Source organism: Schistocerca cancellata, chromosome 5 (genome assembly GCF_023864275.1).
Source record: "Schistocerca cancellata isolate TAMUIC-IGC-003103 chromosome 5, iqSchCanc2.1, whole genome shotgun sequence".
NCBI classification, from domain to species: Eukaryota; Metazoa; Arthropoda; class Insecta; order Orthoptera; family Acrididae; genus Schistocerca; species Schistocerca cancellata.
In genome coordinates, this window is record NC_064630.1 from 668,473,898 (window position 1) to 668,498,029 (window position 24,132).

Here is a 24,132-nt window from a genome sequence, read left to right on the forward strand (position 1 = left end):
CGGTGTTGGCCGTCGAATGGCGCTAGCTGCGCTGCATTTGTGCACCGCCGCCGTCAGTGTCAGCCAGTTTGCCGTGGCATACGGAGCTCCATCGCAGTCTTTAACACTGGTAGCATGCCGTGACAGCGTGGACGTGAACCGTAAGTGCAGTTGACGGACTTTGAGCGAGGGCGTATAGTGGGCATGCGGGAGGCCTGGTGGACGTACCGCCGAATTGCTCAACACGTGGGGCGTGAGGTCTCCACAGTACATCGATGTTGTCGCCAGTGGTCGGCGGAAGGTGCACGTGCCCGTCGACCTGGGACCGGACCGCAGCGACGCACGGATGCACGCCAAGACCGTAGGATCCTACGCAGTGTCGTAGGGGACCGCACCGCCACTTCCCAGCAAATTAGGGACACTGTTGCTCCTGGGGTATCGGCGAGGACCATTCGCAACCGTCTCCATGAAGCTGGGCTACGGTCCCACACACCGTTAGGCCGTCTTCCGCTCACGCCCCAACATCGTGCAGCCCGCCTCCAGTTGTGTCGCGACAGGCGTGAATGGAGGGACGAATGGAGACGTGTCGTCTTCAGCGATGAGAGTCGCTTCTGCCTTGGTGCCAATGATGGTCGTATGCGTGTTTGGCGCCGTGCAGGTGAGCGCCACAATCAGGACTGCATACGACCGAGGCACACAGGGCCAACACCCGGCATCATGGTGTGGGGAGCGATCTCCTACACTGGCCGTACACCACTGATGATCGTCGAGGGGACACTGAATAGTGCACGGTACATCCAAACCGTCATGGAACCCATCGTTCTACCATTCCTAGACCGGCAAGGGAACTTGCTGTTCCAACAGGACAATGCACGTCCGCATGTATCCCGTGCCACCCAACGTGCTCTAGAAGGTGTAAGTCAACTACCCTGGCCAGCAAGATCTCCGGATCTGTCCCCCATTGAGCATGTTTGGGACTGGATGAAGCGTCGTCTCACGCGGTCTGCACGTCCAGCACGAACGCTGGTCCAACTGAGGCGCCAGGTGGAAATGGCATGGCAAGCCGTTCCACAGGACTACATGCAGCATCTCTACGATCGTCTCCATGGGAGAATAGCAGCCTGCATTGCTGCGAAAGGTGGATATACACTGTACTAGTGCCGACATTGTGCATGCTCTGTTGCCTGTGTCTATGTGGCTGTGGTTCTGTCAGTGTGATCATGTGATGTATCTGACCCCAGGAATGTGTCAATAAAGTTTCCCCTTCCTGGGACAATGAATTCACGGTGTTCTTATTTCAATTTCCAGGAGTGTATTTGAGTACCACAACTGGTGGACGAACGTGTTAACACTACCAACAGACACTAGCAGTTAAGGAGCGAGGTGTTCGTGATCCGTCGACAAACTCGAAAGTTGTATGTAAATTGAAGGTGGAGGGAGGAGGAAAGAAAGGAACGGGAAGGTACTCTCGATGTCAGCTACATCGGGACTTTACGCGGATTCAGCGGCGACGAGTGGACATGTATGCCAGATCAGGATCTACTATTTACTAGGCAGTTGGTTAACCACTGCGTCACCCGTACGTTGCGTTTATCACAACTGCGCCGACTATCTCGACACATCTCTCGCCAGAGCCTCATCCGACAGCCCCGGGATAACAAGGCCGCCCAGCAGTGTTAGTGACGTCACACTAAGCGGCCCATAGCCGACGCAGCAGTCCACGTACACCTCCGTACAGACGCGCCTGGTGCTAACGATCTTCTGTCCGTCATACAGAAAGGAGCGAACTATAATTCGAATCAAAGACCAAATTATATATATATTCTTGTAAACAGCATAAAGGTTCATAACGATATACCGATTACGTATACGGGCAGGAATAAGTTTAATCGATTGAGGAACTTTGCCACTATTTTATAATTGTCAGAACACTATTTAGCTTTAAAACTCGCATACAGCTGGTGACAAATGCCAACTGACAGCAGGACTTAACATTTTCAAGCTATTACACTGAAAGTAAATTATCTTAAACACTGTCATACATAGCAAAACCCTCACAACTTTCGTTTACAATAAGGTAATAAGAGTTCGCTTTATCTCATAAAACACATGGCTATTGTGAATTTACTTATATGTTCATGGTGACAGCTCTTTTAAAGAATTTTTACAAGTGTATCCCCAGTAATAAAGAAAGGAAACAAAAGATAGATATCAAATATTCTCCTTTTAACATAGACATCACTGAACACAAGATTCTGTCTTGCACTGTGATACTAAGGGACTGCTCTTTCCTTTAAGAAAAGCCTGACAATTTGAAGTTCACTCTGCTATTGAAGATACATTTCTTGAAACAATAGCCGGCCGAAGTGGCCGTGCGGTTAAAGGCGCTGCAGTCTGGAACCGCAAGACCGCTACGGTCGCAGGTTCGAATCCTGCCTCGGGCATGGATGTTTGTGATGTCCTTAGGTTAGTTAGGTTTAACTAGTTCTAAGTTCTAGGGGACTAATGACCTCAGCAGTTGAGTCCCATAGTGCTCAGAGCCATTTTTTTATGAAACAATATTAAAAATGTTATGAAAGGTAAGGAAATGAAAAACAACCAAGTGCATTACATGTAAGAATGTGAGCAAAAGGCTGAGGCTCTCTTTACTTGCCATTTTCAATCTCTCTACAGCTTATTTCCTTTTCCACTTAGAAATCACCAAATGCAAGTCTCATTATTGCTGTCTGTTACTAACAAAGTGCTTTTCTATTTAGAAAACCTGACAATTTGATGTTCATTCTGGTACTGAAGATAAACACTTTTCAGAGGAGTTCTAGAACCTATTCCTGCCCGTATATGTAATCGGTATTTCGTTATGAACCTTTATGCTGTTTACAAGAATATATATAATTTGGTCTTTGGTTCGAATTATAGTTCGCTCCTTTCTGTATGACGGACAGAAGATCGTCAGCATCAGGCACGTCTGTACGGAGGTGTCCGTGGACTGCTGCGTCGGCTATGGGCCGCTTAGTGTGACGTCACTAACACTGCTGGGCGGCCTTGTTATCCCGGGGGTGTCGCCCCATCCTCACCTAGCCTCATCCTTGTCTGTGTCCTCCGCGCTCACCACTGTGAGATTCCCGCAAGACGTCAGACGTAAACGTGCATCCTCACTGGAGAAGATGGATTTGTTACCCGTTGAGGCGAATCAATTACATGAATGCATTTTCAATCGTCGGCGCTGATTCCGCTTTAAGTCCTAATGCAGCGGACATCAATAATTCCTTCCCTTCTCTTTCCCTCCCTCTACCTTCAGTTCACATATAATGTATCACAGCTGCTGAGACAACTGGTGTCTGTTCCTTCGGACTTGTCAGAAGGAACAGACACCATGCATTCATAAAACTCGAATGTGAGCATTCGCAGACGACTGGCTGAACGGTTCACCGTGCTTTTGTTCACTTCCAGGCTTCGGTAGTCATTCCGCAAGCGCCTATGAATATCTCCGATCCTCTGGTTTCCCGCCAGAAGAAACTCTAAAAGAAGTACGTGAGTTTTGCTATTTGGGCAGTAAAATAACTGATGATGGACGAAATAGAGAGGATATAAAATGTAGACTAGCAATGGCAAGAAGAGCATTTCTGACGAAGAGAAATTTAACATCGATTGTAGGTTTAAGTGTTCGGAAGTCTTTTACGAGGTATTTGTATGGAGTGTAGTCGTGTATGGAAGTGAAACATGGATGATAGAATTTAGAAAAGAAGAGAATAGAAGCTTTTGAAATATGCTGAAGATTAGATGTGTACATAGCTTAACTTATGAGGAGGTAATGAACAGAAATAAAGAAAAAAGAAATTTGTATCGAGACTTGACTGAAAGAAGGGACCAGTTGTTAGGCAACATTCTGAGACGTCGTCCACGGTGGCCGAGCGGTTCGAGGCGCTTCAGTCCGGAACCGCGCGACTGCTACGGTTGCAGGTTCGAATCCTGCCTCGGGAATGGATGTGTGTGATCTCCTTAGGTTAGTTAGGTTTAAGTAGTTCTAAGTTCTAGAGGACTGATGACCGCAGATGTTAAGTCCCATAGTGCTCAGAGCCATTTGAACCATTCTGAGACTTCAAGGGACCATCAGCTTAGTATTGAAGTGAACTGCGTATTGGGGAGGGGGACGAGGGGAAGCGAAAATGAAAGAGGAGACCAAGAGATGAATACAGTAAACTGATTCATAGGATGTGTAAGTTGCAGTAGCTATTCGGAGATGAAGAGGCTTGCACAGGAGAGCGTGGCATGGAGCGCACTCTTCGGACTGAAGACCACAAAACCAACAACGGCAACGACGACGACGACAATGAAGAACATAATTCAACAGTTAAATGCTCGAGTCCTTGTAATTTTAACATTGTTAAAAACGCAGTACGAGCTAGTCAAATTGTAATTACTTCACTATGCGTTTATGAAGTGACAGTGAGTAGCCTTGTCATTTGGCGCCAACGCTACAGACAAAACTATCAACACTAGTCCATGTACCATTCAAATAATGAGACGACTTATGGTTAAGTAAATGGCTCTAAGGCCGGTATTACACTATCAAATTTCTTTGTCAAAGATTTGATCAAAGATGTGATCAAATATTCCGTCAAATATATTTGACAAAGATCTTTGACGTAGCGCTAGAAGGGGTATTACACTGTCATCAAATTTTTCGTCAAAGTTCAAGATGACTGATAACAACTTGTTATTAACCGCTGCAGTTGCACGTACCCCAATTGCATTGTGTGCACATGCGAAAAAGAAGTGGAAAAAAAGGAACCATACATACGAGGTTGACAGTCTTAAATTCCTGGGATTAAAACTTGATAATAAATTCAGTTGGGAGGAGCACAGCACAGAACTGCAGAAATGCCTTAACAAATCTTATTTGCAAGTCGAGTGTTAGCAGACATAGGCAACATAAAAATGAAAAAGCTTGCATACTTTGCCTACTTTATTTCCATAATATCATATGGTATAATATTTTGGGGTAACTCTTCAAGTCAAACAAAAGTTTTCAGGTCCAAAAGCGTGTAATACGTATTATTTGTGGAGTAAATACACGGACATCCTGCAGAAACCTCTTCAAAGAACTGGGTATACTAACTACTGCCTCTCAGTATATTTACTCCTTAATGAAATTTGTCCTAAATAATATATCTCTTTTTCCAACAAACAACTCAGTTCATACATACAATACCAGGAACAAAAATGATCTGCACAAGGACTCAAAAGTACTTACTTAAGTTCAAAAAGGGGTCCACTACTCAGAAACACTCATCTTCAATAGTTTGCCAGCAAACATAAAAAATTTAGTTACAAATAAAGATCAGTTTAAAAGGAGCCTGAAAGACTTACTAGTGGCCAACTCCTACTCCATTGACGAAATTTTTAATAGAAACAAATGATGTGTTGTATTTATTCATACTATTAGTATTGTTATTTCAGCTTTAAAAAATTGACATGTTCCACATCCACGAGGATCTCCTCAGCACGGATCTATGGAACGAAAAATTAATCTAATGTGGATGAAGCCGTGGGTTTTACGACGACATGATAAAAGCATTCAACAAAACTTGTTACGTGAGCTTACAGTGGAAGACGTCAAGTCGTACATCAATTACTTAAGAATGGATGAGCATACATTTCTGTATGTGCTCAGTGAAGTGTATCCTCATATCACAAAGCACCATATTCACATAAGAACTGCTACATCTTCAGAAGACAGACTCACTGTAACACTCCGATTCTTTGCTACAGGAGAGGGTTATGTTAGGTTAGGTTAGGTCAGGTCAGGTCTCCAATCTTCTTAATCTGTTTTTTTTTTTATTCAGGGTGCCTAACTTTGTAAAGCGCCTCATCAGCTTCATACATCTCTATTAATTTTGTAGTTGTCGCCACACACCAATTATATTTAACGGCAATTTGTATAAAAACACTGCAGACGACAGAACGCTGTAGCGATATTAGCGCTCCATGCGGTAAGATGTCACATTGCAGTGAGCAGAAGACAAGAGATATCTTTGATCAAATCTACAGCGAGGCCCTAGATTTGATCAAATATTGGACGACATTTGACCAAGTTCCTATTACACCATCAAATATCTTTGACAAAGATTTTTGACAAAGATATTTGACAAAGAAATTTGATAGTGTAATACCGCCGTAAGCGCTATATGACTTAACATCTGAGGTCATCAGTCCCCTAGACTTAGAATTACTTAAACCTAACTAACTTAAGGGCATAACACACATCCACGCCCGAAGCAGGATTCGAACCTGCAACCGTAGCAGCAGCGCGGTTCAGGACTGAAGCGCCTAGAACCGCTCGACCACAGCGGCCGGCTTGAGACGACCTGTATTTTCCAGATAAAGTAGGCTATTCATGTTGCCCATTTCCTTGAACAATGCCCGTCGCCCTTCGTAACAGGAGTAGCGACTCTCCCTCGAAGCTTGCTGGGGAGTAATGTCAGAACTGAAGATGGAACACATTTCCATTACAGATGCCATTTTGAAAGCTGAATATAGCTCCGCCATCTAACGGAAGAAGCGGGAAGAACATTCCACGATGCTTCACAAAAAAAATTCCGCATTTTTTTCTACCGAAATTGCCCGAGAAAAAAAAGTGTTGCGTTACGTATTGGTAACAGATTGTGTGTAAAAAAACATCCGTTCATTGCGGTGTTTACGTATTTTTGTACAATCCCCGTACGAAGTGCTTTCGCGTGCACCAGGTAGTGAGACGTGGAAGTCAGCTTACAAACCAGGCGAAACACTCGTGTGTTAAAACGAGACTAAATTGGGTAACCTGTGGCTGGGCTAACGCAGCGCGGCGTGCGTTGGTATTGGAGCGCAGCGGTGGTCGCAGGTGGGCGTCCGCGCGCGCCGTCAACAGGTCGGCCGCGTCGCGACGCCGCAGCCGGTGGCGCCGCTTAACGAGCAGTCAGAGCGACTCGCCAATTAGCGGCCCCACGCGGCCGCCAAGTGCCCTAACGGCGCGGTCCGCACTCCATTCACACGGCGCGCCAATTTCCAGCACAATTTCGATATCATCTGCTGTGTTTTAATGTGCGCCCCATTGCCGGCACGCTGTAAAATAGCCTTTTGCATAATAATGAGGTTACACGTTTGCTGCTCTCAATTTTCACTGGTCACGGAACCTCGGTCATCCGTCCGTCTGTTAGCTCTGCACACCACAGATTCAGGTCGTAACGCGCCCTTTAGCGTTCGCCCCAATGAAATAATGGCGCTGCCGAATGTAAAAGCGCATCAAATGTACATTGCCTCGGACGGAACACGTCGACCAAACCAGTGTCAGAGTATGGGTTAGAGACAAAACGACCGTGGTCTAGGAATGGGAAAATCGACCGATTCAAATCAGTACAGGCAGTTTAGTTCTGATGAACTGCTATTTTTCTTTTTTTTTTGTTTTGTTTGGTCTTCGTTGCAGCAGGTGATTTTATTTATTTATTTTTTTCCAGCAACTGGGTTAAAAAGGGCAATATCAATCTCCATACCAGCAGTGTTAAAATATTTGGTTTTTAAATGAAACTTTTTAATACAAGTAATATCTATTCGTAAAATTTCCATTGCTTTAAAATACTGCGTTCCTACAGAAAACAGGAAAAGGATCTGTGCTATTTTCACAACAACGCAGACATAAACAAGCAACGAAAAGTTGGCATAAGTATTGGTACACCATTTCTGAAACTGTCCGCAGCTCGTGGTCTCGCGATCGCTTTCTCACTTCCAGGACATGAGGTCCCGGGTTCCATACCCGGCGGGGTCAGAGATGAGATGATTGGGTGTTTGTGTTGTCCTCATCATTTCCTCATCATTCTTGAAAGTTGTGAGATCGGACTGAGCAAAGGTGGAAATTTGTACGGGCGCTGATAACCGCGCAGTTGAGCGCCCCACAAACCAAACATCATCATCATCATCATCATTGCTGAGCCCGTGATATACTTGTTACTATGTGACGCGCCTATCAGATGCTACACGTGTACAAGCAGTGTGAAAGATTTGTTCCACCTAGTCTGTACGGTGGTTTCTCGCTGTCGTCATTGGGTATGAGTTGTATTATAGGAACGCATCATCTGCAGTCTGAACGAATTTTACAAAGAGCGGTATCAGTGAAGTACAATGCCCCATTTACTTTAAAAGATTAGAAACGGAAGCAGAACACTTGCGTCATCAAATAAGGGGAAATCCTTATAATTCGCTAATACATAGAAGCGCCAGAGACACTGTTATAGGCATATTCAAAACAGAGATATGTAAACAGGCAGAATACGGCGCAGCGGTCGGCAACGCCTACATAAAACAACAAATGTCTGGCGCAGTTGTCAGATCGGTTGCTGCTGCAACAGTGGCAGGTTATCAAGATTTGGAAGTGCGTTTGAACGTGGTGTTACAGCTTTGACACAGCATCTCCGAGGCAGCGACGAAGTGGAGATTTTCCCACAAGACCATTTCACAAGTTTACCGTGAATATCAGGAATCCGGTAAAACATCAGATCTCCAACATCGCTGCCGCCGGAAAAAGTCCTGCAAGAACGGGACCATGGAGGACTGAAGAGAATCGTTCAACGTGACAGAAGTGCAACCCTTCGGCAAATTGCTGCAGATTTCAATGCTGGGCCATCAGCGTGCGGACCATTCAACGAAATATAATCGATATTGAATTTCGGAGTCGAAGACCCACTTATGTACCCTTGATGTCTGCGGGACACAAAGTTTTACGCCCCGCCTAGGTCCGTCAACACAAACAATGGACTGTTGATGACAGGAAACTTGTTGCCTGGTCGGACGAGTCTTCTTTCAACTTGTATCGAGAGGATGGACGTTTATGGATATGGAGAAAACCTCGTGAATCCGAGGGCCCTGCATGTCAGCTGTGGACTTTTCAAGCTGGTGGAGACTCGCAATGGCGTGAGGTGTGTGCACTTGGAGTTACATGGGACCCCTGGAGTGTCTAGATACGACTCTCCGTCCTATCTGATCACCTGCATCCATTCACGTACATCGTGTATTCCGACGGACTTGGGCAATTTGAGCACGAAAAAACGACTCCTCACACGTCCAGAATTGCTACAGAGTGGCTCCAGGAACACTTTTCTGAGTTTAAACACTTCCGCTGGATACCAAACTCAACAGACATGAACGTTATTGAGCATATCTGGAATGCTTTGTAACACACTGTTGAGAAAAGATCTCCACCCTCTCGTACTCTTACGTCTTTATGGATAGCCCTACAGGATTCATGTTGTCAGTTCCCTCCAGCACTACTTCAGACATTATTTGAGTCCATGCCACGTCGTGTTGCGGCACTTGTGCATGCTCTCGGGGACTCTAGACGATATTAAGCAGGTATACCAATTTCTTTGGCTTTTCATTGTAGTGTACAATAAAAATAGTACGTAGTTGATCTGCTGCCTATCTTTATATGTGCCTTCATTTGCTTATAACCCTTAAAAGAGGACAAAATAACACGAAAAAATAGAGTTCCTCAACCTCAGTTTTTTACGTTTTAGCACTCTCTATTCGTAATGCCCAAATAGTGATATTCTCAAATACAACATGATTTTAGAGCAGAGATTCAAAAAAACTGAATCAATAGGAAAACACTGGTCATGTTTTGTAGTATTCAACTGCTTATCATTGTACAGAAAAGCAGCAAACGGTTTGTTTTCTTTCCCTATTTAAAATAATATTTTGATTCTGTGTATCCTGAAACTGAGTGAGCAAAAATTTTTAAATCTTTGCTCGATTTCTACGTATATTACAGGAAATAATTGGAATAAAGAGACCTAAAATCGGTTATTTGAGAAATCGTGTGTTTTGAGCGGCTTTAACAGTCAGTTTCACAGAAAATAGATTGTTTCGACGATAGCCGCCTTCCCTGTGCCGTGGCCTATGAAAATGAATCTAGATAGAGTAGTTGTTTAATCGTCGGAAATACTTCCTGTAGGATTATAACGCTGTATACTGAACGCGACTACACTGATGTGCTACTTGTCATTAGCCGCGGTTCTAGGCGCTTCAGTCTGGAGCCGCGCAACCGCTACAGTCGCAGGTTCTAATCCTGCCTCGAGCATGGATGCGTGTGCTGCCCTTAGGTTAGTTGGGTTTAAGTAGTTCTAAGTTCTAAAGGACTGAGGACCTCAGATGTTAAGTTTCATAGTGCTCAGAGCCATTTGAACCATTTCATTAGCTGCGCTGGGGACACTTGACTAAGCAGCATGATAAATGGATGCGAACAGTCATATAAAGAGGCAACAGACTTTGGAGCCAAGTGTCTGAGCAGTGCCACGAAATACGATAACACGCTCCAGGATCTCACACATTTTACTTCCGAAAGAGTTGGCTGCAGAGGGTCGCGCCTGCCACGCCCCGAGGTCTCTTAAAGTGTGACAACAGACGGCGGAGGCAGTCACTCTGGCCGGCCGGAGTGGCCTCGCGGTTCTAGGCGCTACAGTCTGGAACCGCGCGACCGCTACGGTCGCAGGTTCGAATCCTGTCTCGGGCATGGATGTGTGTGCTGTTCTTAGGTTAGTTAGGTTTAAGTAGTTCTAAGTTCTAGGGGACTGATGACCTTAGAAGTTAATTCCCATAGTGATCAGAGCCATTTGAACCATTTCTTTTGCAGTCACTCTGGACTAGGGCATGTTTACTTTGACAGCACAGTACGCCGTTAGCAGCCGACCTAGCAAGTTTTACGGCTGGGACAACGTACATGCTGCAAGCTCCGATGTTGGAGCACAATCGATGATACTGGCGCCCCGGAATATATCGATCAACAGCGCCCTTAAGTCGAAGAGAGGGTAGCAGGCCGTCTGGGAGCAGCCCAGAGAGGAGAGAATCATCGGCCCTAAGTGCACGGTCACAAAACAGACGCGAGGGCGCCATCGCCTTAGACGCGTCTGCCTAAAAGGCTATACCGGGAGAGCGCGTTGTGCAATACTCGTAGATGTGAAACTGCGATTTCTCGGTTGCATTATAAGAACTGGAATGAAATAAGTACGCCTAGGCAGACAGTTTGGAGTGCACATTGTGTTTTGTTTAGCTGCGGCTTAAGTGTTGTTCACTAAGGCGTGAAGTGATTTGAAACACTCAGAAATTCACTGCGTTGATCAGCGTTACAGGTCAGACTATCGTCAGACTATCTCAGGTCACACTCTGACTCAGGTCAGACTCTCAGATCAGACTTAACTAAAGATCGTCATTCTTGTTCTCTGAATTAGCCGGCCCCGGTGGCCGAGCGGTTCTAGGCGCTTCGGTCCGGAACCGTGCGACTCCTACGGTCGGAGGTACGAATTCAGCCTCGAGCATGGATGTGTGTGATGCCCTTAGGTTAGTTAGGTTTAAGTAGTTATTAGTTCTAGGGGACTGATGACCTCAGATGTTAAGTCCCATAGTGCTCAGAGCCATTTGAACCAGCCATTTGTTGTCTGTACAAATGAGATCTTTTCCAATGTTTCGGAATCCATGGTTATGGTTAGCAGTACAGCTTAGTCTCGTGTGGTATACATTTAGTAAAGAGCTTCATTTTCGAACTCTGTAACTGATACGTTTTTAAAGACGTTATTTAAATCATTATTGTGTGACAAATGTTAACTGGATTTTCTCACGTAATTTTTCCCCTGGATTAAGAGACTGTTGTATACACTCCTGGAAATGGAAAAAAGAACACATTGACACCGGTGTGTCAGACCCACCAAACTTGCTCCGGACACTGCGAGAGGGCTGTACAAGCAATGATCACACGCACGGCACAGCGGACACACCAGGAACCGCGGTGTTGGCCGTCGAATGGCGCTAGCTGCGCAGCATTTGTGCACCGCTGCCGTCAATGTCAGCCAGTTTGCCGTGGCATACAGAGCTCCATCGCAGTCTTTAACACTGGTAGCATGCCGCGACAGCGTGGACGTGAACCGTATGTGCAGTTGACGGACTTTGAGCGAGGGCGTATAGTGGGCATGCGGGAGGCCGGGTGGACGTACCGCCGAATTGCTCAACACGTGGGGCGTGAGGTCTCCACAGTACATCGATGTTGTCGCCAGTGGTCGGCGGAAGGTGCACGTGCCCGTCGACCTGGGACCGGACCGCAGCGACGCACGGATGCACGCCAAGACCGTAGGATCCTACGCAGTGCCGTAGGGGACCGCACCGCCACTTCCCAGCAAATTAGGGACACTGTTGCTCCTGGGGTATCGGCGAGGACCATTCGCAACCGTCTCCATGAAGCTGGGCTGCGGTCCCGCACACCGTTAGGCCGTCTTCCGCTCACGCCCCGACATCGTGCAGCCCGCCTCCAGTGGTGTCGCGACAGGCGTGAATGGAGGGACGGATGGAGACGTGTCGTCTTCAGCGATGAGAGTCGCTTCTGCCTTGGTGCCAATGATGGTCGTATGCGTGTTTGGCGCCGTGCAGGTGAGCGCCACAATCAGGACTGCATACGACCGAGGCACACAGGGCCAACACCCGGCATCATGGTGTGGGGAGCGATCTCCTACACTGGCCGTACACCACTGGTGATCGTCGAGGGGACACTGAATAGTGCACGGTAGATCCAAACCGTCATCGAACCCATCGTTCTACCATTCCTAGACCGGCAAGGGAACTTGCTGTTCGAACAGGACAATGCACGTCCGCATGTATCCCGTGCCACCCAACGTGCTCTAGAAGGTGTAAGTCAACTACCCTGGCCAGCAAGATCTCCGGATCTGTCCCCCATTGAGCATGTTTGGGACTGGATGAAGCGTCGTCTCACGCGGTCTGCACGTCCAGCACGAACGCTGGTCCAACTGAGGCGCCAGGTGGAAATGGCATGGCAAGCCGTTCCACAGGACTACATCCAGCATCTCTACGATCGTCTCCATGGGAGAATAGCAGCCTGCATTGCTGCGAAAGGTGGATATACACTGTACTAGTGCCGACATTGTGCATGCTCTGTTGCCTGTGTCTATGTGCCTGTGGTTCTGTCAGTGTGATCATGTGATGTATCTGACCCCAGGAATGTGTCAATAAAGTTTCCCCTTCCTGGGACAATGAATTCACGGTGTTCTTATTTCAATTTCCAGGAGTGTATTTGGCTTCACCTCGTTATTTACTGAAGTGTTATTGCGCATTCATTGAGTTGTAACAGGGAAGGGTGAGACCTTGCTAACTTGGCGCAGACTACCACTTGAATACCATTACATGATTTTGGTTTGGATGGGGTTCATATTTTATTCTAAGTTGTTAATTTAAGTTTTAGGATACCATTCGATTGTTGGGCAACTCAGCACTTATTCTCAGTTCTTTCATCTCTAAACAGTGAAGATTGTTCGCTGCATTTGCGCTCTTCATTTGTGCTTCAAGACACTTGTACATCCGTTTCATAAGTGCCTTGTGCTTACGTTATTCAACCAAGTATCTGCCGTTACGTTGAGACCGGTGTGTGACGCCATGATTTGAGTCCTGTCTCCCGATGTTGTTGTTAGGAGTGGGCCAATTTTAACTAATCAAGCAACCTGCTGTGCTTATTGTATTGTAATTCTTATATTGTTTATATATGTATCACAGCACCTTGTGACTTAATAAATTATGCTTCGTTGCGAAAGTTGCTCAGTTTCTCGTCGTGCGGTCCTTTCATTCATTAAGCAGCCTCTAACGACTGTCCACATAACAGTATTACAAAATGAAGTTGTACGAGAAAGACATTCTACGGCAGGGGTGAGAAAGGTTTCTGCTCGCGGTCCATGTCCTGGCATGTGTGCAATAGCGCTCATCTTGGGCTGCACATTTCCTGCACCGCTGCGCCACGCTGTCTAAACGTGTAACCGGAAAGCGTGGGGGAATTGCGAACACCGCGCATTTAAACAGCAGTTCAGTCGCACAGCATACACTTTGGTTTTATATTTCACATTTCTCAACAACATAGACCACAAAAACAAATTTTCAATGTTATTTGATTATTTTTGTCGCACTGAAGACATAATTTTCGTTTGGTACAAACTGTCGGGATGCTGGCATTTAGCATCACTTCAGCTACTAGCAAATCCTGTTTCCATATCCAGACGCTCCGCTAGATGGTAGAGGGATCTCGATGGCTGCTGCTTACTCTGGTCCCCCATCAGGTCCTCTACTTGTGGCTGTCGATCTGACCGCCAGAAGCAAAAGTCAAACTTATCGCTAATACCAAAGAACGCCACTCTTCAAGTCGCATGTGACACGCAACATACCTTGCCAGTCTCAGTTGCCTGTCGTGCTGTGTTAGTTGTAATCTGAGAGTCGCATCTCGAGATGTCAATCCAGCTTGCAGTAATCTGTTCCCGACGCTTTGTGGGGAACTCAGTCCTGATTTTACTGCTTGAATCCCCTATCGAACTGCCCTATGGTATTCTAGTGGATACTCCTTCCGGAAAGCGTCGTGTCAACGCTTCTTGTTCTGAGTCCAGCCTGTCGTTACTCATCCTACAAGCAACTGACGGCGCGGAGCTCCCATATACCTTATCCCACTGGTTTGACCCTTCTCAGAGTCCAAAATATGATGAACATGACCTCTAGATATGCTGATTTGTGGTTCTTACCTGAAACCTTCCAGTAATGTAAGGCATTCACAGTGATGTACTTACATCACCCTTCATCTGCAGGAACGGCACAAGTATTTACTTAATCTTGAATGACACAGCATAGCACAATTGGTAACGCAAATGGAGGGAACGAGCAACCACAAGAGATAACTGAGACCGTTTGCAGCAATGTCTGACGCTATAAATGCCCTCATGGGATTCTCTTGGAGAAACAGCGGTCTGGCTAAACGTAAACTATTGACGTTCGTGGAAGCATAGCACCGGCTCTGTTCACCGCCACCGCCGCCGACCATCATAGTGTGAGGATCTCAGGATGTCAAATATTGACGGAAACCGATTGCCATCGAACTAACTGTTTTTGTGGTCACACCTTTTTGTAATTGATTTTTAAAGTACGTGGGATTCTAATTTAATTGCTGACTCTATCAGTGATCCAGGGGATAAATCTGTTAAGGACTGCTCTGTCAGGGACAGTAAGGTGACTGAAACTAACAGATACATTTTATCCATAATGGATGCAGCTGAACTTGCAAGAAGTTCCAAATCATACTAAACCTCCAGGAATGTCTGTTTAGCCGGTGGGTCTGTAGACGTTGGTATAAGGTGCATACATAATAACTGGCCACACTTAGTCATCCGAGTTTTGCGATAAGTAAGCCTACTGACTTAGTGACCCGCCGCGTAGGAATTCCTCCTACCTGTTATGTGGAGATGCTCTCTTAGTTTTTGTCCCCTTGCAATGCCGTAGCAGCGCCGTCAGATTCTGGCAGTGCATTACTACTCTCTGTGTTTTACGTAATGATTCTGGAAGGAGCTTTCTGTGCAAATAGTTTTTACACGGGATGCCATTGTGGTGTGTTTATTTAAGAAACACCGTAAAGTGAACTTATTCACACCGATTATAAGCTAACTATTGACGGTACGAGAGGATGGTATCCGCATAATTAGATCGAATGACGTCCTATCAGCGCCTGCTTTCTACGGCGTACCGTCTGTAACTTCTGCCGGCTGGAGTGGCCGAGCGGTTCTAGGCGCTACAGTCTGGAACTGCGCGACCGCTACGGTCGCGGGTTCTAATCCTGGCTCGGGCTTTGGCGTGTGTGATGTCCTTAGGTTAGTGAGGTTTACGTAGTTCTAAGTTCTAGGGGACTGATGACCTCAGAAGTTAAGTCCCATAGTGCTCAGAGCCAATTGAACAATTTTGTAACATGTGCGTGCACTAGGTATGATGATGGCAAGGGGCAGTGACACTACCTGCCCTGCGAAGACGGCTGCTTCTTCTCAGACCAGTGGTGTTGCAGATATACAGTACATAGCCAGATGCCACTGTATGCAAGCTTTAGCTATCATGGATTAACGTAATGGACCTTCTACATATATTTGTTCCTCTTCACACGCCGTGAAGTGGAAGAGGCCCTGTCGGCACGATCTAGCGCAATGAGTGCAACCGGCGTCATATAGCGGCACATGTCTGCACGAATGACGCCTGCTGCTTGGAATCTAATGGCGTTCTCGGCTTCTTTCGGCGGATGGCTCATTTGGTGAAGGCAGCTGGGGCGGCTATTTGTAGCCTCGTTCCCAGGTTTGGTCGTGGTCCTTTGTTTTGGAGCAGAGTGGAAGGTCTCAACCAGAGGCTCAGACGATTCTGCGACGGTATCGAATGCGAATTTCTCGACCTCCACTATCGGGTACAGAATTTCAGGGTTTCCCTTAAGAGACCAGACGACCGCTACGCACAGAGAGTGGCTACTAGGGCAGCGGAGTACGTGTGAACATGGGGTTTTTTAGTTTAGAGAAACCCTCTCTTGGGATCAAAGACGATTTGTATGGTAAATTCGCCACAATGTCCTCATAGAACTTTGGTCGACGCAGATCAGAGATAGAAAAGATTAATATGATTTCAGTAAACTGCAAAAACATTCAAATGGTTCAAATGGCCCTAAGCACTATGTGACTTAACACCAGGAACATTCAAGGAAAGGTCCCAGAATTAGTATCACTTACAGAAAATTATAAAGCACAGTTAGTATTGGGAACAGAAAATTGTTCACATTAGAATATTTATCGTAAGGACAGGTTAGTTGCCAGTGGCGGCGGCGTGTTTATTGCAGTAAAGAGTTCGATAAAATCTAGCGAGGTTATAACGGATTCCGTTTGTGAATATTATGGGTGATGCTACGTATCAAAGATCGGTCAAAATGGTAATTGGATGCTTTTATAGACCGCATGGGTGAGGAGTTCCAGTGGCACAACGCTTCAGACAGAAATTGCAGAATATCGTCAGTAATTTTGCTGATCATGCCCTTGTAATAGGGGTGACCAACTTGCCATGATACATTTGGAGTGTCATGCTATCAAACCTCGTGCAAAAGACAGGGATTCGCGTGTCATTGTTCTGGATATCTCGTTCGAAAATTACTTTGAGCAGATAGAGACCCAACCTGTGAGGTTAACGTCTTAGACCTCCTGGCAATAAACAGAACTGAGCTTATCGAATCAATTAACGTAAAGGAATATATCAGTGATCAAGGCTGTGACAGCATCTATGACAATGGGTCTGACAAAGAATGTTAAGAAAGATAAGAAGATATTTTTGCTTAGCAAGAGTGACAAGATACAGATTTCAAAGTATCTGATCAGTTAGCATCAAATATTCGGTGGTGAAGACGAAGATGTGGAAAACAGGTTGAAAAAATGCAAAGGAATTGTGGAACATGCCCTAGGCAACTATGTTCAGAGTAAGGTCTTAAGGGATGGGAAAGACCTACAATGTTATAATAGCCCTGTTAGAAAACTGCTACGCATGCAGAGAGAAAGAACTTCACCTTAGATTCAAGAGAAGCAGAAACATAGCGGACAAATAAAAGCTGAACGAAGCGAAAATGTGCGTAAGGAGAACAATGGGCGAAGCGTTCAATGACTAAAACGTTGTCAACCGATCTGAATAAAAACGTGTACCACTAGAGGTCCTGACCCATGTGGTCTATAAAATCAGTAAATGAGTCAAAAACATCTATCATTCACTCAGTGACCACACTGGCACAGCAACGGAACATGACAAGAGTGAAGGACGAAATACTGAATTTGGTCTTCCAAAATTGTTTCACCGCAGAAGATCGTAACACGCTCTCTCCTTTTAATCGTCGTACGAACGTGAAAACGGCAGATTTGAGATTACCGATCCAGAATGAAAGGAAAAAAAACTACAATCGCTTAGTAGTGGAAAAGTGTCAGGACAAATTGAGATAACTACAAGATTCTACAAAGCTCATTCGAAAGAACTTGCTCCCCCTTCTAGCAGTAATTTATCGTAGATCGCTTGAGCAACGAACGGTATCTAGCGACAGGAAGAAAGCGCAGGTCATTCCCGTTTTTAAGAAGGGCCTTAGGACCGATGGACACAATTATATACCTACATCGTTGACCTATATCTGTTGTAGAATCACGAAACATGTTTTACGCTCAAGAATTATGACGTTTTTGGAGAAGGAAAATTTCCTCTTTCAGAATCAACATGAATTCCGCGAACAGAGATCCTGCGAAACTCAGCTCGCTCTGTTCCTCCACAGTGCCGTAGACAATGGCGCTCAGGTTCCTTGACTTCATAAAGGCATTTGACACCGTCCCGCACTGCCGTTTAGTGAAATAACACGAGATCGTAGCAAACTTGCAATGGATTCAAGACTTCCTTGCAGACAACACGTCGCTCTTAACGGAACGAAATCGACAGGCGTAAAGGTAATTCCCAGTGTACCCCAAGGAAGTGTGATAGGACCGTTAATGATACAGTACTAGAAAGCGTCGGATGCTCTTTAAGGCTGTTCGCAGATGATGCGGTTGTCTATAACAAAGTAGCAACGCCAGAAGGTAGTGACTGTTTGCAGAATTACCTCCAGAGAATTGATGAATGGTTCAGGCTCTGTCAATTGACCCTGAATATAAATAAATGTAAGATACTGCGCATACTTAGGAAAAGAAATCCACTAATCTATAGCTACACTACAATTGGCAAACCGATGGAAACGGTATCTGCCGTAAAATATCTAGGAGTGATTATATGTAGCGACCTTAACTGGAATGAACATATAAAACAAGTCGTGGGAAAAGCAGATACCAGACTCAGAATCATAGGAATAATCTTAACTCATCCACGAAGGAAGTGGCTTATAAGGCGCTTGGTCGACCCATTTTTGATTATTGTTCATCTCTCTGGAATGCCTACCAGATAGGACTGATAGAAGAGACAGAGAATATCCAACGAAGAGCGGCACGTTTCACCAGGGTTCAAATGGTTCAAATGGCTCTGAGCACTATGGGACTTAACTTCTAAGGTCATCAGTCCCCTAGAACTTAGAACTACTTAAACCTAACTAACCTAAGGACATCACACATATCCATGCCCGAGGCACGATTCGAACGTGCGACCGTAGCGGTCACGCGGTTCCAGACTGAAGCGCCTAGGACCGCTTGGCCACCCCGGCCGGCATTCACCAGGGGATCGTTTAGTCGGCATGAGAGCGTTACAGAAATGCTCAACAAACTCGATTGGCAGACGTTACAAAAGAGGCGTTGTGCATCACTGAGAGATTTACTGTTGAAATTTCGAGAGAGTACTTCCCCCAACAGACGTCTCGCGTAATGACCATGAGGAGAAAGCGCCAGTATAGAGGCTATTCGCGAGTGGAACAGGGGTGGAGGACTCAGTTAGTGGTAAAAAAAGTATCCTCCACCACACACAATTAGGTGGCTTTCGTTGTATCATGTAGATGCAGACGATCAGTATAGTTCGTATAAGTTCTTGCATCTTCGGTTATATCAACGTCATTCATTTATTTATTAATAACAACGTTTCCCGACACTGTAAAATCACTGAAAGATAGTATTTATGACCCGTGGACTCCTACTGTCGGAGTGGCAAATGGCAACTTTTGCTAGCAAATATTTGTTAATAACAATTACTTGATTCTCGCCATAATAAATGTACTTTCCCTTCGTATCTCTTTGCTGACGCCACAAGCGATTTCTGCATCGGCACCTTATCCCATTGGCTCTGAAAGCGCCAGATGGCCAACCGCCTCTGCTAGTCAGCATGGGAACCTGCTGCTCACTCTTCACTCCGTACATATTGCAGCGCTGGTACAGTCTCTTCACGCATGTGAAATAGCAAAACTAGAAATAAAGTAAAATGCACTCTTATCTGCAAATAATGGATACCTTACAAAGTCCGCGACAGTTCGTTTACGGGATGTAGGATGTTCAACACTCTGAAATTATTAGCATGAACAATCTAATGGTACTTCTGGTTTAAAATTACAGTTTATTACGGAACTCTGCTCGTACCGCAAAGATTAACGAAACATACACTGAGGGCATTCGACATCTACTTCTGAGCGGTCTTGTAATTTACTGTGCACTGGATTGGGAGTAATATGTTGTGTCGCTAGCGGGATTAATGTACTTCTCGTAATCAACTTTAGTACTAATGCTAATTGTAGACCGGTTAACGGATGCTGTTTCAAGTAATTACACATACAACATGGCTAGTGGCGTCTCAAATGATTTGGCGGAAACTGTGTGTACTTGATCATAAGACGTCATTTGAGGAAAAGTGCGTATATAGCAACTAAAAATGTAGGACATACAACTCATATCAAGCAACATTAAGTCCTACAATATCTTCACATGAACACAAGCTTAGCGTCACAAAGTATGAAAATGACCAATTTAAAATACTGACAATATGTCTTTGACAATAAGGAACAAAGGGCCTCTTGCGGTTAATTAATGGACCGGAGCAATCAGGTCCGTCTCAAAGCCCATCACTTTCTTATAGGTACGAGGGGTTTGTCCTAGAAATGACCGTTTGAACTTAAAGGTCTTGTCGGCGTTAAATAAAAATCCTACCTAACTGCCATGATAACTGGATGGATGTTCGCTCTAAAAGGATACTAAACCTGAAGGAGTTAGATTTTACATCTGTTCGATGTCAGCGTCCAGTGCCTTTAGTGCTTAGACGCCTCGCTACTCATGGCCGGTGTAAGCAGCGCGCTAGCAGAATTGCTGCAGTTTGTAGCATAAACTAGCTCTTTAAACACCGACATAGCAGCATAATTTTTGCTCTCAAGAGTAATCCTGTTTCTCCGCTCTCTCCGTTACACACTATAATTACGCATTCTGCAGTTTCGTTAAGCGGTGGCCAGGAAAGGAGTTGGTTTACACTATAATAACGTAGGCAAAACTATAATGGACATAGCATTTAATGAAGGATCATGTAGTCCCTACCGACAGGCATTGCAAGTACACGAGCGGCTGGTAACTACAGGCATGTTTGGCATCTTGGAAAATTATAGAGCACATGAAAAACGTTGACTGCTGTCATACGTTTTTCTTTAAGCGCCATGTTCGTCATCAGTCTTAAATTTCGAAAAACAGTGAGCCAGATACTCGCTAGTATAGTAACTACCAAATATGTTAGCTGAAGTATCACAGATAGTAACCATCAAAAGCACTCTTAATTTAAATGATATCTGGAACTATAAAATTCATTAACAATATGAATTAAAAATGCACTGCTAGGTCGGTCCTTAGATTGTCTACGATAACCAGAATGTGAAAACAACCTTCTAAATGAAAGGCTTGCTCACTTGCAATTTCTAAACAATGGGCGGTCGACCATTAGCGCTAGCGAAAACAGAGCAAACGTCGAAACTCGCACAAGTGTGAACCCAACCGCCAGAATCAGTTACCATCCCGATGTCGCAAGATGCCCTGGGCTATGACTACAAGTAAAGAATGCCTCTGGTCTGTATCGAATGAACCTTCTTGATATACAGATCGACCCCTTCGACGAATATGTGTCGTGAAAAACTGTGCTCAATTGAAAAGATTTGGAAATAAATGGTACTAAGAGCTGAATTATGGGCGTGGTCCTTTAAAAAATTCGATAAAAACGGAGTAATGCGGTTCATCTGTCTACTGAAATCGAAGATGGGTCTACTTTGACATTAGTTTATTGTTATCAAAATGCAGTAGGGAAACAATAACATGATTTACAAATGGATCAATAACTTCTCCAAACCAAGGGAGATTAGAGATAATGAGAACATAAAATCTTTATAATTAAGGCCACTGAAAACAACTACTGTGCGACAAAGTCCATGGAGAGGGGATAGAGAACAGAATCTAATAACTAACCAACTCTCTGCCGAAATAAATCAAACACTCAATTCCATATCAGACACGATAGGTGTATAGATCTTCATGCAGTAAATAAAATACATGCAGGAACCCCAGTACCTGAAACATGAGCGAGCTCTCCATATCAGACATGGTGGTTGGATCGATCTTTGTGCAGTGATCGGAAAAAAAAATGCAGGGACCCTAGGTACGTGAATCATGATCAAGTCCTCCAACAACATAATTCAAGATCATCTTCATATTAGAAAGAAACGCGTCTGTCACCTTCTCGTCGCGCTGACCGGCATTCCATAGGCAGCGTGAAATTGCCGTAACATTGCGTTACGACAACGCGGAGTGCAACCCAAGTGGCCTTAGAAGCCGAAGTCCAGTGCAGGAACCCCAGCAGAAGAGTCTTCGAAGAAGTCTAACGAAAGTGATTCCTAAAGACACGTTGTCCTCTTTACAAGGACTTTAGTGGTAAGATGGCCCGATGGGTAGTCCGTCAGAAACCGAACACAGATGAAGCATGAAACCAGGAAGAAGGTGTACTGAACTGTGAAAAGAAAGCAAAATAGAGACAGTGAGCGGTCCAAGGACAAGAAGTGCAATAAAGGGCAGCCAGAAACAGCAAAGGCGTCGTTGGTAAATGGTCATGGTGTTGAACTGCCAGGCGGGTGAACCGTGCTCATAACTCTGTCGTGTCATTTGTTTATTTTTTCCACAACATTATGAACTGTCTGTTCGGTGTTCTCTTGCTGTAGTCTTGGCAGTTGTGGTACTATACATTGGATACAGAATATGAGTCATGTGGTAAGAATAGATTACCGTCGCAAGTAAATGTAATGAATAGTAAGAGCAGGCGACGTGCCACATAGACGTCTCACAGAAATTAAAACAACAAATGAAGTCAAGACTTCCAAAACGGGCTCCAAGTTCAAAAACGTTAAAAGCATATGTTTTGAAAAAGGACAGAGAAACTGTGATTGTGAAACTGTTGCGTTCATTCGTTGCAGCTTAAGTGACAAATTATTATGTTTCCCTCATTTCCTTGGGAATGATCGCATTCATATTCATATGAACACTTATATCAGGCAAAGGGGCATATCTGACTTACTTACCAGCGGTAAAATGAGGTCTGTCGGTAACAGATTCCTATTATATGCCACACGTACTGTTACTAATGGTGTGTATGACACTATAGATGTGTTTTCCAGTAGAGTATTCTGTTAACTTGTCGCCTCTTCATCAAACGTTTGCGGGTCCCATTTGAACGCTAACGGACTATAATCCGTTCATCATAAGAATAAACCTGATTTAAACAAACACAAACGCGATGACTGGTCAGAAGCCATAGCGCACGTACACTGGTGTTGTTGGCTCTTGGAACCAGGTCCTAATTAAGTATTAGATATCTTGTTACCAAGTTATGTCAAATGAAACTTTCAGATATTCAAATGTATTAACAGCCATCAGCATTTTTCTTGTTCACACTTTGCAGCCTTGTGCTCTGATTGTCGCGCTGTTAATGCACAGTATGAAAATGGCTGAGGTTGCTTTCTATTCTGTAGTGAAAAGCGCGTGGAACACTGTTAAAATTGCCGAGAAATAGGCTGTTCTTAATTCTTTTCATAAATTTACAGAGATAATCGGCTTTGAAGTTTTCCCAGTATTGTATACCTACATTGAACGTGCAGCGCAGTCGGTGGCGTATTGGAACGTAAACCATATGCGGTTATTTGTGCGTTGGTCAAATCTGCCCAGTATCATTTTTCCTGGTTCAATTTGAAATGCTTACATCTCGTAATTATAAAACTCATCATCATTTTTATGAATAATGCACGTCTTCTTGTTTCTAATTACATACTTGATGCCAAATTCCTGTTTCCGTTTCAAATAAAAATTCTTAATTATCGATGTTTCATTAAGGACTGTTCATAAAAGTTGTTTAAATTACGAAATTATAACAGCTTAATTTTTTAAGCCAAAAATGGAAGAACAAATCCTCTTTGTTTGGACAATGTCTATCGCTTTATACCACAGGCGTAGGTAAGTATCGTAGAAACATGAGAAACAATCATTTTCACAGCATCGAGCACATCATACAAATGCTGCATTTCTACAATTGCTACTGTACCATTACAATACGAGCCCAACAGAAGTGACCTGGAGCCAAGCAGCGGTATTTGGCACGAGAAGTAACAAAACTAAGCTGACAGACGGGCTGGAACTAACGCACGCAGCTTTTTCACACGTCACTGCCAAACGCTGACGGGGTATAGAACTGCTCGTCTTAAAAGAAGAGAAAGTGCTGCGTCTGGTGTGTTTCGTAGGTTCTGTTGTTGGGTTGGGTTGTTTTGGGGAAGGAGACCAGACAGCGAGGTCATCG